The sequence below is a fragment of the Sinocyclocheilus rhinocerous genome, unplaced genomic scaffold (genome assembly GCF_001515625.1).
Source record: "Sinocyclocheilus rhinocerous isolate Xijiao unplaced genomic scaffold, SAMN03320098_v1.1 scaffold245, whole genome shotgun sequence".
Lineage (NCBI taxonomy): Eukaryota > Metazoa > Chordata > Actinopteri > Cypriniformes > Cyprinidae > Sinocyclocheilus > Sinocyclocheilus rhinocerous.
The window spans coordinates 616,787-631,515 of record NW_015659923.1 but is presented as its reverse complement, the minus strand read 5'-3'; positions in this window follow the sequence as shown (position 1 = coordinate 631,515).

Below are 14,729 nucleotides of genomic sequence, written 5' to 3'. Positions count from 1 at the left end.
ATGCTCTCAAAGCAACAAGGGTTCTATGAAGTTAATCAAGGGAGGACAACTTTCATTTACACTTCTAATTTCTAATTAAATATGTTAATGAGCATAAAGCTGTTTCATGCAAGTTTAATTTGTCCTCTTGCTGCAATTTAGATGATTTATTTCATGCAACACAACGAATATTAAGTATTTGAATATTTATTTGTAGAGGCAAATTATTGTCAAAAACAAGGTTGAAATGTGATGTCAGTTAGCACACAATTTGAGAGAGCTGAAGTAAGGATCTACACACACACACACACACACACACACACGCACACACATAGTTAATTATTGTTTGTTGCAATAATTAACTCCTTCATTAAAAGCTATAACATTTACAATGATCAATGTTTGTAACTGAATTCATTAAGTTTAAGTAAATTTGCTTTTGTGGTCTCTGATTGCCAGTGACCCCTGATGCTTTGGGCAATAATTGCAGGGATGGTAAGAAGGAGAAAGGATGAAGGCATACTCATAAGCGGAGGTCAATTTTCTCTGTAATAAAGCCGCATGACTCAGAGGAAATGACTGCAGCACAATGGACTGAGAGCAAGTGTTCAGAGAGACCAGGTGTGAAAGAGACTGTGTATGATAGGTTATCTGTGGCACACAACATACTCTCATCTCAGTCAAGAAGGTGCTTCATTTATTTCACATTTTGAGTGTTACAGTGTGTTGTCATGAGGACAGAACTTAAGAGTGAGAGTGTGTACATACTTGTGTGTGTGTGAAATTCACAAACACACTGATATTAGGCACTGAAAAAAGTGAAATAATGGTGTTTATTTAAAATTCATTATTTTATTGGTCTAATTAAAAACATGGTTTCTGGTTTAAATCCAGTTAATCTAAAAGCACATAACACTTCCTATAATTTTTTTTTTAAAAGAACCAATTTTGATTATATTTTTTTAAATAGTATTTTGGCTTAACATCAGAGCGTTGATATGCATAACCAGCCTGGTCTCATTGTTTATACGTAGGTATTAATACGTAACATGTACAAGCACAAAACATAAATTTTTGTACGTTTTTATTGATGCTAAAACGTACAATTTAGACGTATTTCAACGTTTAAAACGTACAAATCGCTACGTGTTTTTAGCTAAAAACTTACAATATTTACGTACCATTTATATCATTAAGATATTCGTATCAATGCATTTTTATCATTTTATCAATAAGCGATTTAGATTTTTAGACCCCTTAACCTACCTCCAAACCGTAACCTACCCATTTTATAGCGAATATAAAAGGATATAAAACGCAATTGATCGAAATATGCAGGAAAATAACAATTTTAGTAACAATATAGCATTAAAAATATTTTATAGTCGCTAATCCCACTCCTACCTCTAAACCTAAACATGACTATTTCTGTACAGTATAAGAAAAATACATTGCAAAAATGTCAAAAGCAGTACCAAAAGTAATCCAAATGAGGACGCGCTGCAGCCGCGGTCCTCTCTGGCGGAATACAGTAGTTTTGTGTGAGGTGCAGAGCAGAATTTAATTTGTTAATCGCTGAAAATATTATCCAGATTATTTTCCCGATCCACTCCGTGAACTCCTGAAGGCGCGCGCGCATCATTCAAACACACCTCACCAGAAACAGGCATGTCGCAATCTGTGACGAATGCAGGCGAGAGCCAATGAGCGTTCGATTATCCTGCCGTAAAACCTATTGAAGCGGCAACATTTAAATTTGTAAAGAGCGCGTCAGTCAGCGCGGACTTTGCTGCTTACGGTCACTCACTGCACTTGCTGCTCGGGATGGAGATGAAGATCGCCGAATAAAGGCTTGGATTTGGGTCTGTTCCTCGCAGTCGTATGGATTCGGAAGATTTGGATTACAGCGCACGAATAAAATTGTTTCATTTTCGTAATTATGTTGCGTTTTTGCTGTATTTTAGGCTATATAGTTCTATTGTCAGTCACAGCATGTCGGAGAAAACGCCTTTTGTGGCCCATGGCAAACAAAGTAAACATTACATGACACATGACAGTAAAGGTTAAACGAGTGCAGAAATTGTATTTATTTTAAGGTTTTAAAGTGAAGTCTTAACATGTAGGCCTATTCTCGGAAACGAGCTTGCAGACGAAATCACACAGAACAGAACGAAATGTTTTAATTTCATATTAAGTAAACGAGTAAACAATTTAATAATGCAATTTAAAACAGGTCATTGATATGACAACTAAAAACAACAATACTAATAAAATTAATGCCGCGATTTTAATATTAAGGATTAATTTTTAGGTGTAGTCAATACGTCAGTTTTGTACGTTTAGATGCTGAAAATACGTCAGTATTGTACGTTTTAGTGCCTGTAAAAACGTAAGTAAATGTACGTTTTATAGAACCACATTTTACGTAAAATACATATACGAATTATCATGAGATCACGTTGGCATAACACACTGTAAAAATTCCAGATTATTGGAGTAGATTTTACAAGAAAATATTAATTCAGTTTTTCTACTTAAACAAGCAGTATTTTTAGTACATAACTTATTTTTTTTAAGTACATAAGAAAAATATAAAACAACATTGAAGTCTTTTAAAACTGGCATTATTTATAAAAATTAAAATAAATTAAAAATTAGCTAACAACATGTTTTCAATTTTTTTTTCAATCTTAAGTGAAAATTCTACTTACATATTATAGCTAATTTAGCTCCTGTTTATGGTTTTAAAAAGTTGTAAAAAGTACCCAGAAATATTATATTGACCTACAAGTAACGTGTTGCTTAATGTCTAAAATATATGATTACTTTATAATAAACAATATTAAATCAAAATTGAATATATTAAAAACCATAAATATAATTTGAGAAAATTAATAAAAAAATTTTCAGTGTGTACTCCAAAAAGTACTCTTTTCAGAACCACTTGCTTCTGCTTAACACAGCTCTCTCCAATACTTCCTCAATAGTTAAATAATGTTCATGGCTCAAAAGATCAGTAAAACATAAGATCTGAGTCTTACTTTCATTTTATTTACTAAATGTTATAGCTTTTTTTCATTATTTTCTAAGCACATATTCCCTCAGCAACTGCTTGCTGCTGCTTCAAGGCAGGTCTCACAGTGAGGTCAAAGTTCACACGGTTGGAAATCTTATTTTTCTTATTTTAAGAAGTATCTGCATGACAGATGGAGAGAGAGCACAGAGTGTGCCCTTGTCTGATTGCCACGGAGCCAGTCAGATTTCAAAGACAGAGAGACCAATACCATATCTGAAGCGATGACACGGAACACCTGCCTGAGTTTCTTTGTATTCTGTTCTCCACCGATTCTGTCTCCCTCAAGACAGTCCAACTTGCTCAAGTGTAGCTCATTCACATAATGTTCTTTTAAATAGCATTTAAACAGCTCTCTGGAATTTCAGCAGTCAGAAATATTCATCAAGGCCAATTCATTATTATTGTCCAGTGATATATTCAAGTTGAATATATTGTACAGTACATCCTGCATATCGGTGCACTCACATAAAGCAAACCTCAGCTGCATGATTATTTATATCTTTGCAAAATGTAAACTATATTATCGCACAGCTCTATAAAGTTGGGCATATATAAGAATGTCCAACTTTATCTGCATGCATACATATACAGTACACTCATGTAAATCAATATATACTACACACAAATCTCAGCTGCTTGATTGTTTGTGTTGTCACAAAATGTAAACCATATTATCACATTTTATTTTCACAGTTATCTGCTAAATATGACTATAAGGTATTATAAATGTTAACATGATTTTCTACAACTGTATTGTGAAAATCGCTATACAAATAAATGTGACTTGATTTGATCTAATGCAATGTTATTCGTTTACTCATCTGGGTAATTAAAACTGGAGCTACTTTCATGTCTCTCATATGACACCATGGTCTCGCTATCTCTCATTTTGTACAAATGCAAATGGGCCATCTTGCATCTCAGTGAAATTATTTACTATATTAATTTATTAATTATTTGTTGCATAGTTGGCAACATTTACAATCAGTTGGTCATTATTGCTAAATCAACTGAAACTAGACCCCTGTTGTTGTTTTTTTGATTGTTTTGAAAATGAGATGCTTGAAAATATAGTATGTGTCTGCAGAACTGCTGTGCTGATGAATCAAAAAGATGGCTGAATGTGTCTGTTCTGTTTGATATTCCACTAAGTGCATTTTTCACACCAGTCTGCATAATGACAAAAATTCTACATTAAAAAAAGGCATCTGAATTTGCACAGCAGAACAGAATGTAAATGTAATTTTTTTTGTCTTATCCAGCTACAAAATTACTTTGTTCTTACCTATGCTTACTTATTCATTAAACACTGTAAGATTGAGCTCAACTTGAATCTATTAGCTACATGACCTTGGGGAAGCACAATTCTAATTTTTCAAACTTTAGAGGACATTGCCCCAAGCCTGTCCACCCAGAGGGCTGAAGACCACCTGGGAAATGCCTTGTTCTTGAAATTTAAACTAAGTCCTCTAATGAATCATTAACTTTCAATTATCACCAGTCATTTTAGCAGTAATTATCAGACAAATCATATTAGATTTGGTTCACCTCTATTTCTTTCTTTCTTTCTTTTTTTCTTTCTTTCTTTCTTTCTTTCTTTAATATGGGTTTCCTGCTCAGTGGTATAGCTTAAGGGTGAGATGAAGACAGTGCATCACATTAATAATAACCATCTGAAACAATGATTCTTTAATTTTTTGAGTGTGCACTGTTTTACACAACAGAGGCAAATAATCTTTATTTAAAACAAACTGAAATAAAATTTTAGATAAATCTACTGTTTCAAACCCATGGAATCTAAACCTATTGCTTATGCGGCGTCACTAAATAAAACTGGTTTCCATGGAGAAGAGTTTTCTTTGTACTGCTTACTGTAGTCCACTGTCATTCTCCAGAGACTTTAGAGCCTTAAACAAAACAGCCCTCAGCAAGCTCTTAATGTAAATTCAAGCCTAACCTTTCTGCACTGAAGAGACTGAGGGATTAAATTCCTTGTTTGTTCCTTGTTTATACATTTACAGTTTTTTTAATGGCATTGGCTCAATTCTCAAATTTTTTCCCGTAAAACAATCCTTTCAGATATCTGAACAATGAGTTTCTTGTTCACAGCAAAAGCTGATGAGCATGATTATCGCTCAATTGTCATAATCTTCACAATTTCTAAACCATTCTTTCATTTGAGCCATCACATGCAAGATAATCCTGCCATAGTAATGAAACAGGAATCACAATGGTTACACTTTATTTTAAGGTATCATACATTTGTGACCCTGGAGCACAAAACCAGTCTTAAGTCGCTGGGGAATATTTGTAGCAATAGCCAAAAATACATTGTATGGGTCAAAATTATTGATTTTTCTTTTATGCCAAAAATCATTAGAATATTAAGTAAAGATCATGTTCCATGAAGATATTTTGTAAATTTCCTACTGTAAATATATCAAAACTTAATTTTTGATTAGTAATATGCATGGCTAAGAACTTCATTTGGACAACTTTAAAGGGGATTTTCTCAATATTAAAATTTTTTGCACCCTCAGATTCCAGATATTCAAATAGTTGTATCTCGGCCAAATATTGTCCTATCTTAACAAACCATACATCAATGGAAAGCTTATTTATTTATTTTTATTTATTCAAATCTCAATTTCGAAAAATTTACCCTTATGACTGGTTTTGTGGTCCAGGGTCCCATTTAAGTACTGAGTAATATTAATTAACTACATGTACTTACTACATGGTTAGTGTTAGGATTAGGGTTCGGCTTAAGGTTACTTGCCTGTAATTATGCATAATTATTTGTCATTATAATAGTAAGTACATGTAACATGTGTAACAAGGTCACATTCATATTCTTTTTCTGTGTAATACAGTATTGACCTTTCCCAGTAAATTTTACCTATACTGCATCTAAAAATCTTAGTGTGATACACAATAGCATTCAGCTATGGACTACCATGGTGAAAAAAAACATATCATAGCGTAGCATCAGTTCTGGCAGGTCACGTTAGTCAAGCTCGCATCAGCTGACTCTCAGCTGATCCACGTCTACCTATAGAGATGAGACACCAATCACAGCACTCGTATATAAGGTTCTTCAGTATTATCACCAGCTTCGTGTTGCTCAATAGCTAATTACCCTCCTCCATCCCCAACTCCTCCTCTTGTCAGTCAGGATTCAGCCTTCTGATTCTCCTTGAATCAGACTCATTTCAAAATGTTATATTAAATTATTGAACCTAATGATATTAGCAATAAATTTATGTTGGTTCTGTTCTGTTACACTGGGGGGTTATTGCTGCTCTCCCTGCTCTTATCCATGCTAGACTGCATAAATGCGCAGGGAGTTCTTGCCCAGAACAAAACCATACCGCCAATCCAAATTGTAAGCTAATTGTCAGTCATCTTTGACGATAGTAGTCCTGACAGAACTAAACATTATGATCAGTATGACTCACAGAATGACAAGTAAACATTTCATTTTGATGGCATTGGCCAAATTGTTAAACCATTTTGAAGCATAAATAAACTTTGGCTGAGTTACTGTTGTGACAACTGCACTTACAGCTTAGAGAAAGTTACCATTTCAAAACATGAGCTAAAGTGATTGAGAAAAACTGTAAATGTAAACCCAGCGAGTCTCTTCCATTACAAACCTTCATATGGCAATCTTATAGATAATAATTACCTTTTATTCTTTAAAAAAAGATAAACATTTAATTGTTTTAAATATGTCAAAGACAGTTTTACCATATTATTGTACAAGTGTGTTCACACATTCTGAGGTTGTTTGAGGTAACTGACTGGACTATTACCTATTGTGGATACGACCTAGCAAAGAAATATTTCAAGTGCTTAGATGTCTATTTTAAGTGTTTATTCAGGCTACAATTTGAAAAAGCAGCTACAGAAAAAATGTGCCTGCAGTTAGTAAAATGTACACATAAAAAAAGAAAAGAAAAGAAAAAACTTTGACCAGTCTTAATAAAATTCATGCAATATATTTATTTCCCAGTTAAGGACAATTCCTAAACGCAGTTAGCATCCTGCTTTTATTAGTTCACTTTCAATTTCTTCCTTTAGCTGTCGCCAAGGACACTACCTTTACAAGATATACAAAAGCTGAAAACACACTGATCAATGATAAAAGAGTGACCTAGATAGATGAAGATACAAACGAATATATCTTCTGACTTTAGTTCAGGTTTTTATTGAAATATTTTATAAATGGTTTTTATCAATACAAGCAGTTACAAACCAGTTTTCAGGGGTCGTAGGCCTAGACCTCTGCTGTCAGTGTTGGTAATTGTCAGTGAACAAGCAGGTCAGCGTGTGGGTTGTTGGCATGAGAACTTTTACATTAGAGCAGACCTGGAGCAAGCAGTTCAATTCGTTATGTGTCAGGTCGGATAGACCCTGCAGTGCTTGTGTGAATATGACCCTCTGATTCAGAGGCTAAGGTGGAGAAGTGGAGGGGAAGATACATTTTAATGAGGCAGCAAGGCAATAATTTGGTGAGGGTTTCTTGCAGTGTGTCACTAGTGCTCCAGCAGATCTAATGATGGCAGCCTGGATAAAAGCAGGTGAGGCAACAACAACAGTCTAGTCATCTCGCATCAATACTGTTGAGCCTTCATACACATTGTGCCATAAATACTGCTGTTTTTGATAACATTGACAAAATCTGGGGGGAAAAATGCTGTGGTGTTCTCTAAGTTGGAAAGAACGCATATGCAGAACTGAAGAAACCCTGCATTTCTGCTAACCTTTATGCATCTAAAAATCCCTATAACTGCTCTGATAAGTGAGTCATATGACATTTGAATTTTTTTAAACAAAATGTGTGAGGAGAAACGGAAATGTCACTTGAGCAATTCATTTAATGTTTGTCAGAGTTGCACGATGGATGATAAAAAGGCAACTATGAATAAGTGTTTGTTTACTGGAAAGGATGACAGCATATGTTGCCTTCGTTCTGATGTTGACAGTGTCTATCTTATTCGTTTTAATTACAAAGATGCTAAGCCACAAGAACTGTTGCACTCTTTTAAATGAAGCTCTCACCCGCCAAGAAACACAAGTGGTTTGTTTTAACTTGCCTGTCAGTCCTGGAAAGCCTCCTCTTATACCCTTTAGCACCTCAACATGTCCACTTTTCTATTTGGGTGATAAAAAAAGCCTTTTTCCTTTTAATATAATGCAGATCATTTGCTTTCTATATTAAATTGTCAGATATAAACAGCTCAATAAACGGAGGCTACCCCAAGCTACATCCATTATAGTATTTAAATGCACCTTCTTTGTTAAAACATTTCTTCATTTTTCTTCATGTTCTATTATTTTAACCAACTTGAGATCTGAGATTGAGATTTTTCATCATAAACATATTCCATTAATATTTGACAACCAGTGTCCAACTGTTCTGTCATAACGTTACAGAATATATCTATAGCCTTATAACTTAAAAACAACTTCACTGTGAATGTAATGTATATATTGCAATATACTGTATATAGTGTCACTGCTTGGGGGTGGAAAACACGTCGTCTGTTTTAGACATATTGCTGTGTTGTTGTTTTTTTCTAAACTTTTTTTTTTTTGCTTTTGATTAATGTAACATTAAATGTGCAATCTACTAGCTTAAATTTTGCAGGGCGAATGTGAACCAATCATGCTTTGCACATGATTTCATGGGGAGAGTAAAAATGTTTAAAAGTTAAGTTTCTTTTTCTTTTTTAACAAAATGAGCAAAAAGGAAACTTAATAGTGTTTAAAGTGCAATTACATTGGGATTTAGAATGGTTTCAGTTTTTTCAGTGGGTTACCATTGTGGTAAAAAGTGTAGTTTTATAAAGTAAGGACGGGTTTATATAGGCCATATTTAAAAAAGAAATGTAAAATTGAATTAATCCATTTAAAATCATTTTAAGTCTATTTAATTGGGTCACTTAAAATAATCTAATAACAAACCTAAGAGAAGATGCTGTTTCTCTCAGATTGCTTTAGCAGTTTTGACTAAATTAGTCAAACCAACAATGATTGTAAAAAATCAGCTAATGACTGTACTGTACATGTGCCGCATAGTGGTTCTGGGAATCTTTAAGTCTATAAATTTTCAAAGATACACAAGGGTTAGAAGCTGAGCCTTGAGAGGGTCTTGCAATGATTTCTGCAATGGGTGGTTGCTTCTTGATTGATGTCTTGTCTTCTCTTCAGTCCAGCTTATCGTGTGAGAGCTAGCTAATAAAGAAAAAAAAAAACACTTTCCAATAAGGCAGACAGAGGCTCCACATCCCATCTATTTCACACCTGACTAGTGTATCCAAGACAGGCCATTCACATTTTCTGGAGCAGAGGTTGTTGGTATGGCCTTCCATGAAAGCACCATCTGTCACTGTGCCTCTCTTGAACATACACATACACATTTATTTCAAAATGTGCGTCACTACCACCTCCCTTAGCAGTGCGGTGAGTACATTTCATACATAGATCCTTCGTATAATAGGTGACAGAGTGCATGCCATACACATGTGCACAGATGTATTTTGAAACAAACAGGCTTACAAATATGTGAACTTCTTGAAGAAAACAGTTTTCTCTGCATGAACAAAGAATGTAAAACATTGGAGAAAAACCTTCACCCTAACTGCCTATTCACACAAACTTGTTCACGGAAGAATGGATATGAAGGCCAAGTCAAAATACTGTTGGTATAAACAAATGGGCAGTGGCTGAAAGATATGTAATGGATAATGTATAGACTTTTGTACCATGCAGATGGGTATTCTGTTATAATGACCAGATGACAGTTCATTATCTAATTATAACATAATATTATAATAGCATATTATCTTATAGAAATAAATTAGAATGCATGCCTACAAAGCTAGCAGTCAACAAGACAAAGACTGCAACAATTTATTAAAAGTAATATTAATACTAGAGTCATCTGATGTCATTTTCATTACAGTAGATAACTGAAATGGAAGATGTTGCAAGCTGCATTTATATGAAAAGAGTAAATCTGTAGTGATATGAAAGAAGTAGGGCCGGTTTCAGTAACCCAGCTGAGTGAACTGATATAGAGCAACAACAGCAAATATAAGTAAATATCAAACTGCTTAATGCTGTGATTGACCCATTACGTTTTCCATAGTGGTGTGTAAATGTGTAAACTCCTAACTAAACAACTTAATATTTTGTATCCTTCAAGTGTAGTCTGATGTATCGTAATTACTAGTTCTCAGCTCATTACCAACAAACTACATCATATATAGAAAACTCAAGTGGGAAATAATACAGTATAATAGAATAGACAGAGAGAGAGAGCGAGAGAGAGCAGTGATTGGAAAGCAGTCTGTAGGTGAATGGTGTCAAGTAAATCATTAAACTTTCACAGTGTGCTTTATATAACAACAACATTTGTGATACTATGCATAAGTGATACAAATATTTTTCATCATTTTGAATTCAGAATACAATTATTTTGTTTTTTGTAGACTACGTCTGTGTTCAGTTTCCAAAATAAAAGTGGGACATTTGTCTCAGAGGTACAATTTGAAAAAAAAAAAAGATCTGTAAAAATAGAGTCCAATATATTGTATTAATTTGAAGGAATTTTCCATATTGATTTTTCAGAGGTGTTTTCCCAATGTTTTGAATAACACATTGTGTTGTGTTTTGGGTATAAGTCATGATGATTTGATTGTTCCAGTATCATTACATGGAATTCTTCCAGTTTACAGAATTAATCAGATAATGGAAATAGAACGATACAAAAGAATCTACTCTTGGGTGCATTTCTGGCTCACATAACACAAAGGTTACCTCAGTGACCTGTTCCTCAATATGATTAGCTCAGTGACCAGCAGCTTTTTATTATTTTAGTAATGGAAACACACTTAAAGTACCAAGGACTTCAGTGAATTTAATTTAATTATTTCACATCTTTGACTACCTAAAGCTGTTTCCCGCCACTAAGTCTCATATCTTCTCTTCCCCATGTCTCTCTCTATCTCTTATTTAAAAACACACATGCTCCCTCTGTCTGCACACACCAAAGAGAGAGAGATAGAGATGATGGTAGAGAGAAGGAAGGACAGGGAGAGGGTGCTTCAGGTGATTTCCTGTATGTTAAGGCTACCTGCTGAGAGAGCGGTTCTGCTGGGTTAGTCTATACAGATTTGCCATCTGTTAAATTATAATTTGTTCTGCTCTTCTCTTACGGCTCTAATGTTATTTTCCTTAATCCCTTTTCCTACATTTAATGTTCCTACTCCCCCTCACCTCACAATATCTGCCTCTGCTTTTTCAATTACCAAGTCTTTTTGGTCCACTCTGTCTCTTTTTTTCAAATCATTCTTGTTCCTTTTTTTTTTACATATTTTTCCTTCAACAATCTATCAGAGCTTTTATCGGTTACTTCTGATAACTGAGCCTAGATTCCTGTGTGAATATGAATGTAAACAAAATAGGTTTAATAATGAATTCAGATTGGTTAATTCCTAAGTAGTAAAACAAAACTGGCAAGCTAGAGTCTAATATAATGAAAATCATGATGCTCCAGGTACCTCTCTTCAATATCCTTCAGAATAAGAGGATGCATGGTCTCACAGCTTTAAACATTGGATTTGTTATGCACCCCTGAAAAAATACTTTCGTATAATTCCTCCAAAATGAGACTCAATGATTCCTCCACTTTAAGTATCACCAATGCTAGTGGACAAGTCTGTGAAATTAGGACAGGGCTAATTACTTTTGCAGACGCACAAGACATAAACCTGATGATGCTGTTTTGATGATTTATTGAGGATGACTGGCGCACTGACTCATCTCTAAAATCTGATAGCACATTTCCAACCCTACACACAGTCAAAATGAAGTTACATCAGTCGGATCCGAAATGCAGTGTAAAAGTGAATATCTGTAGTTGTTATCTTAAGTTCAGCAAAAAAGGGACTGAATATTGTAAGTGTTAACTGAACATTAAATGTTTTATATGCCTCTGATACTGCATACACATTCAGAAATCAGTGTTTTGGTTGATCATCCTATATACAGGCACAGTTCGTCATCTGTTCAATAGTATGATTTTACGCCACAGATGACACAGCCTGCAGGAGTCTTAGATGGAGATGATATTATAATCAGTCCCTGAGTTGAGAGCATGAGTTGAAATGCATGAATAGCTTAATTTTCCCTTGAGTCCCTGCCACAGATTCATTAAAAAAAGACACTGAATGAAAAGGCCACTCTGCTGGTTTCCAACATTACCCTTGTTACGACCATTTAAATTTGCCCTTTTCAAGTGAAAGTTTTCAATTGCTATGCTTCGTTGAGGTATTATGCTGAAAAAGCATGTGAAAAGTAACCTAAACACATAATTTTCAACATGCTTTGTAATATACAGTAGAAGATTGCATATTAGCAAAGTTGTTGTTCTTTAAATTTATTGGCTGAACCAAATTGTTTGGGAGAAGAGAATAGTGAAGATGACTGTGCATGACCCTCTCTAGATGCTTTAAAATTACAGTTTATTCAAGAATTAATATTCAATCATCATTTACAAACCCAAAATCTTTGTTTGTGTTCTGCAGAATAAAGAAGTGCAAACACGTCTGGAATGACATGAGGGTGAGTAAACAATTTTCAGTTTTAAGTTAACTTTAATCCCATTTTCCCTTAAACTTAAAAGTTCTGTCTGTGTGACAAGCCTATTTGCTAGAAGACAAACAATAGATATAGAACACTAGACACAGTGGCTACTGTTAGGACAAGCTCATTCTTTTTTTTTTTTAACTGTCCCTTTGTTATTCTAGTTTATGTTCACCACAACAGAGCAACCTTGATGTGCATTGATGTGCATGAGGCACAGTCACAATGTTAGAGTCACATAATCTTTTCTGTTATATGGAGGTAGACCTAGGCTACACGTTTGGAAGATAGTGCCTCTGTATTTTAATTTGAACATAAATTGGTGTGGTGATCTATATGGCATGTGAAAGTCTTCAGTAAGTTTACAGGATATATTACATGCTACCAAATTGTCATCATGCCAAAGCATTAGTTACAGGATTTCACCTACCATTTGAAAACATGCCTTAAAGGGTTAGTTCACCCAAAAATGAAAATTAGCCCATGAATTACTCACCCTCAAGGCATCCTAGGTGTATATGACTTTCTCCTTTAAGACGAATCCAGTCGGTGTTATATTAAAAATGTTCTTTGATCTTCCAAGCTGTTTAATGGCAGTCAGCGTGTGATGCAGTTCATCAGTCCAAAAGAAGTGAAATTAAGCGCATCCATCCATAATAAAAAGTGCCTCAAAAAAGTGGGGGGGGGTTGAACAAAGGCCTCCTGTAGTGAATCGATATGTTTTTGTGAGGAAAAAATAACCATATTTAAAACGTAATTATCACTTTAATCTAGCTTGCCCTCACTGTTGTACATGAAAGCAGCTCCAGGCGGATGACGTAAGATGTCGGCATTGCGCATGCGCCGCTCAGAAGTGACGAACGCGGAAGCGCAGGGGAGAGATCAAAACAAAACAACGGTCACGAATTAGGCTAAGTTCACACTACACAACTTTAAACATCGGTAGATCGCTGTGCTGTTCAGACTACATGACTTGATTGTCTGTCTTTAAGTCGTTGTGGTGTTCACACTACGTGACTCTAGTAAATGATCCGCAACCGGGGGTTACACACTACACAAGCTGACAACAACTCTGTCACCCAACGACTCTACAAACTACGTTTTGTCACGAAAACACACGCGAGAATTGGAACGGGAATGACGCAAAACAATACGTGAAACAGGAGTTGTTTATTTGATAATGGATGTCGGGAAGAAATTAGCGCTGCAAGCTGTTTGCTCGATTAAAATGTTTTCTCCATTTATTGTGTCCAAACTTTTCTTTAAGCCATGTTGCTGCTGTTGTTTTTCTTCCGGTGACCGCAACCCATTCTTTGCTCTCTCATTGGCTGTAGCTCGTCGCGACACCTCACACCACGTGATGTCGAGTCGGCCGACCGGTCCAGATATTTGGCATGCTAGATATTTGTTTGCCGTAGGCGAGGTGTCGGCGACGCGTCAGCGAGCCTCTTTGATATGTTGTGTAGTTCACACATAAAGATTGCCGAGCGCCGATCACCCGCTGATTTTCCCCGATCGCAGCCCAACCTGTCGGCAAGCTCGTTAACATGCAAATCGGACTGGATTTGTAAAGAAGAATGTTGGAGGATTTTGATATAAGCCAAGAGGAGACTGGTTTTTCTTTGCTAAAGTAAGGAAACTTTGCTTCCTTTGCTCCTGTAAACAAACGTTGGTTTTCACGAGACTCACCGGCGCATGCGTAACGCCGACATTACGCCATCCGCCCGGAGCTGCTTCCAGTGTACAACTGTTGGCGCAGGCTAGATTAAAGTGATTATTACGTTTTTAATATGGATACTTTTCTTACAAAAACACATCGATTCGCTACAGGAGGCCTTTGTTCACTCCCCGGGGCACTTTTTATTATGGATGGATGCTCTTTATTTCACGTATTTTGGACTGATGAACTGCAACACCCGCTGACTGCCATTAAACAGCTTGGAAGATCAAAATAAATTTTTAATATAACTCCAATTGGATTCATCTGAAAGAAGGAAGTCATATACACCTAGGATGGATT